This window comes from Hipposideros armiger, unplaced genomic scaffold, assembly GCF_001890085.2.
Source record: "Hipposideros armiger isolate ML-2016 unplaced genomic scaffold, ASM189008v1 scaffold_901, whole genome shotgun sequence".
NCBI classification, from domain to species: Eukaryota; Metazoa; Chordata; class Mammalia; order Chiroptera; family Hipposideridae; genus Hipposideros; species Hipposideros armiger.
The window spans coordinates 150,500-155,413 of NW_017732251.1; the positions used below are offsets into that span (position 1 = coordinate 150,500).

Sequence of the window (4,914 nt, forward strand, 5' to 3'; positions counted from 1 at the left end):
AAAATTACAGTTATAGAGTAGCAACGAAAGTAATTTTATGGTTGGGGGTCACCACAACATGAGGAACTGTATTAAGGGGTCGCGGCATTAGGAAGATTGAGAACCGCTGCTTTAGAGAATGTTATGATAATTAGCATTTAACTTTGTACTCTCAAAGGACTTGGTTGGCAGTGATGGTGATAATCACCTTTATTCTTGTCAGAGAATGGAGTATCTTCTCTTTCCAAGTTAACCCCGTTTTTTTTTTCAATCTGCGCTGTTTTCTACTTCTGGTATGTTGCAATTTTAACACCAAGTTGACAATTTTAATTTAGTGCTTGCTCTTCGGCAGACTCTGTTCTAGGTTTAGGGATAAAAATCTAGTGAGGAAGACAGATATATACAGAGCTTCATATCTATTAAAATATCCCTCTTCTGATTATGCGTTCCTCAAGCTTCCATCCCTTCTGCCTTTTCTTTATTTGGCAAGTTCTCACAATGGTAGCCTGCAATCGTACCTTCTAGTTCCTCTTATCTATTCATTGTAAACCCCATTCACTTTGGCTTTTGCCTTTGCTACTCCCCAAAACTGTCCTCTCAGAAATATATTCTGAAATAACAGTATTGTTTTCTGTATGGATTTGATTCTGTCCCTGACATTGTATTTTCTTGGACACTAAACTCCTATTACACTGCTCTGATTTCTCTCTAAATCAGAAAATTGGGAAGCATTGTAAATGGTTCATTAACAAAGTGTACCTTTCCATCATTTTCATTAAAGAAATAGTCATATACTTTAATTCTTTTAATTTTATCTGGTATGAATGTTGATAAAAACATCAAAAGAAATTCAGCAGTACCCTAAATGAACAAAACCAAAAAGACTTAATGCCAGAATTGTAATGATGGCTTCCTGTAAAGACATATATTATTAGAAATATACTTAAATACTAAATATATGGTTAAAATTTTTTATTATAAATTATCATTTCAATAGATGCCCAAGAGGCTTTGATAAAATCCAACAAATTTTGCTAGTGCATAAATATGAATCTACATATATTTTTGCTTATATATATATATATATATATATATATATATATACACCGTATTTGCCCATGTATAAGACTCACCTAAATTTTGAGGCCCAAAATTTGAAAAAAAAATGTATTATACTTAAATACTAAATATATGGTTAAAATTTTTTATTATAAATTATCATTTCAATAGATGCCCAAGAGGCTTTGATAAAATCCAACAAATTTTGCTAGTGCATAAATATGAATCTACATATATTTTTGCTTATATATATATATATATATATATATATATATATACACACCGTATATGGATAGAGGAATTCTTTTTGAATATAATAAAGACTATGACACTAAATCAAGAATATCAATTTACTAGTTGAAGAAACACTTAAGCACCTCTTATAAATATTAATTTGGATGTTCTTAGTGTCTATAATGCTTCCCAATTGAATATCTAGTACAAAGTAGGTGCTCAAATTTATTAAATGAATGACTAAATGAGAAAAAAAATGTAAGAACTGTAGTCTTAAAATAACCAAGTGGTTTGGTAAAATTTCTACCTATGATTTCCAAATGTGAATTCAATATTCAGACAATCCATCTTTCTATGAGTCAAAATTTCCTGACTCTAAAGGCTATAAAAAGAACAAAACTTTATAAAGTTCACCTACTTAAAATTAGCTAAAGTTTTATCATTTCTATCTCATAAAAATTCAAATAGAAATAGAATAAAGTTTGTTTGTTTTGTTAAGTGAAAGGTGTCTCATGTCCCCTTCACATTATGCCTCTTTTATTCTCATAAATATCTCCAATCTTTTCCCTTCCATTTTATCCTAGCACCCACTTTATCTCTCTTTCTTCCCACCCAGTTTATACCCTATTCTTGATTATCTGCACATATTTTATCACCAGTATTCCTGACTCTTTGCACCTTGAAAGGTTGAGTAGAGTTAGCTAAGCATGTGCAGAGAGATAATGGCATGATACATAAGCATGGCAAATTCTGTTTGTGGAAGTTATCTTAGTGTGGCTGGGCATAGGATTCATGTAGGGAAATGTTGAAAAATAAAGTCGAAAAACAGACCAGATTATAGAAAGCATTATATTCCAAGAAATTTGGAATTTATCATTAAGATGATAAGGAGCTTTTAAAGAACAAAGAATGAGAAAACCAATCAGATTTGCCTTTAGCTGGCTTTGTGGAGTTTCAAAGGAAGGATGACAAGTTTAGAAGTAAAGAGATGAGTTAAAAGACTACTTACTTAGGTAATCCAGGCAAGAGATTTAGAATGCTTGAGCCAAGCCTGTGGAAGAAGAAAAAGAATCAGGATAGCAATTATAAATTCGGCAGAAATATAGGTTGTGTGACACATAGTTATTTGTTATAGTAACATTTAAAACAACCTAAATGACACCTGAAGCTAATAAAATAAATAAAACAACCTAAATGAGCTCCATTTGGAGAAGGATAAATCGGGAGACAGAGAAATGAGGATGAGGTGGGGTAGATAAAACTATGCTTTTAAATTATAATCATTATGTGTCACCCAATCATACAACCCATAGTATTCTTGGGTTGATTTGTTTGTTTCCTGTTAAGTATATAAAAATTACCTTCCTTTGAACAGGTATTTAACAGTGATCCTAATGGAAATATCTTACCTATATGGTACAGCTTATATGAAAAACAAAAATTTAACCAACCACTAATATTTTTTAAACTTGAAGATCATATTTTGAAAAGATGCAAAGACAGTAGCATTCTTTATAACTCAGCAAGCAAAAGTTGTATACACATAACACATATTTTATATTTATATATAAACATTTATATATGTATATATGGAGACAGTTGTTTGATTAAATATAAGAATATATAGTCAGAACATTACAAACATTACATTCGTAATTTTCTTTATGTTCTCATGATGAGATCTCAAACATGTGGAACAGAGAACAGAGTTGACTCCACCTGCATCATAGTCCTGCATGCTTCTCCCCCAGCACCCACCGCCCCCCCCCACGCTGCCCCCAGTGTTGCTCTTGTGTACCCTGAAAGGAACTAGCACTTTCCTCCACTGCCACGTTGTGACTTCTAGTAGCTAGCAGTCTTGAAGTCTGATTCCTTCTAATACAGTAACTCTACTAGAGAAGAACAAGATAAATCTTTAGCTGTTTCTGTGCTAGCAAAGAACAAGATTTATTTCCCTTTTGTTTCATTTTTATAAATCCTTCCAAAGAAACTTTAAGTAAAAATATGTACATGAGTGTGTGTAGGTATATGTTTGTGTTGAAGTACTGTAAAATTTTATAATAAAATGAAGATAAAATGAATTATGGCCAGTGATACCATTGGTGGTTAAATAGCAACATAATTGGAAATGAATAAGCTCCCATTAGCAAAGTGTCAAACATGCAGAAGTTCAAATAAACATGATTGTTTTGAAATATACAATAAAGGCTTTTTGTAATATTAATGCTGAAAGGATCATGAAATCTACTGAAAAGTGATTCATCTACGTGTATTTTCTATTTGTGAGATATAACCTTATTCATTTTCCCGTATACATGCCTAAGAAAGTAACTTGTTAATCAATACTCAAATATCTGTGTAATGAATGAAATGATACGCAGTCTCCTTATCTGAACTCATGATGCCTAAAAATAATTTATTTTTTTTCCAGGGAAAGTGATATGTATCTTCTGTTCTAATACTAAGTCAGAAATTATTTACATAAAATATTTGCTGGTCATATACTAACATTAACGTCTATACATACTAATTGTTCCACAAAAATCATTATGTCGTTAGTATGAGGCTGTAATTGTATTTATTAGATAGCTCTGGCACTCCTCCAACTAAAGATGTAAATCATTGTCTTTAACTTTATGCTATCATTAGAGATGTGAAAATTCATCTAGAGAAAAATTTAGAAGAAGAGCGCCAAATATTACTGCAGCAACAAAAAATATGTCGAAATCGAGCACGTAGATATTTTGTGGAGTCAAATCGGAGAAAAAAGTAAGTAATTATATTTTATTCAGAGTGTAGAAATTTGAAGTCATTATGAATTAATAGTTTATCAATTTAGTAGCATTTTTAAGTAAGTTTTTAAAAGCATTTTATGACACTGCTTTATCTGTATCAAGATTTATGTGGCTTTGCACATCTTATTGTTTCTCTGCCTAAAACACAAAGATAATGGTGTATTATCTAGATTATTGATGATCATCAAAGCCATCTTTCTTGTCATAGAACTTACACTTCTTAAAATGACTATAAAATGTATTATCTTTATTTTGGGATCATTTCATGATAAATTAAAAGATTACCAATTAATATTTAGTCTCTAATAGAATATAGTTTAATTTTATTATTCACTTCTATATAATTTTTCCATATGTGCTATCCTCAATTCATCCAGTCAGAAAAATGGAGTAAAATATGAATAATGGTGGAAATGTGATAAAAGTCATCTATAAATGACTGCCATAAAGAAAACAGTTTTCTCTCATGAGCGGGCAGGGGCAGATGACTGGGGTGAACGTGCCTGCGCACTGGGCAGCCTTTTCTAAAATTCACGTGGCCTGGAGTCTTCTTGCAGATGCGGCGTGAGAGCGGAGTACAAATTGCTGCTGCCATAGTCATGGCAGGACACGCATTTAGAAAGTTTCTCCCCCTCTTTGACCGATTATTAATTGAAAGCAGTGCTGCGGAAACTGTAACCAAGGGAGGCATTTTGCTTCCAGAAAAATCTCAAGTTAAAAAGTATTGCAAGTGGGCCGGCCGAGTGGCGCGATGGTTAAGAACTCGCTTGGGATGCCAGAGGGCCCCGGTTCGGAACCCACATATGAGGGCCAGTGACACTGCCCTCCACAGCTAAGATGCTGAACA

The 4,914-nt window shown here is 32.5% G+C and overlaps 2 protein-coding genes and 1 pseudogene across 2 annotated transcripts in view; 2 read left to right on the forward strand and 1 right to left on the reverse strand.

The window, feature by feature from the left end:
* Window positions 1-4,914, reverse strand: part of ANGPTL5 (angiopoietin like 5) — a 120,431-nt gene that overhangs the window by 24,973 nt on the left and 90,544 nt on the right. The gene's annotated exons all lie outside the window — the stretch shown is intronic.
* The window catches only part of CEP126 (centrosomal protein 126), a 68,160-nt gene continuing 67,139 nt past the window's right edge, over window positions 3,894-4,914 (forward strand). Inside the window, exon 1 of the mRNA XM_019630326.1 lies at window positions 3,894-4,041. The gene's annotated coding sequence lies outside the window, so the exon portion shown is untranslated. The remainder of the gene's footprint in view (window positions 4,042-4,914) is intronic.
* Window positions 3,970-4,914, forward strand: part of LOC109375122 (10 kDa heat shock protein, mitochondrial-like) — a 1,495-nt pseudogene continuing 550 nt past the window's right edge.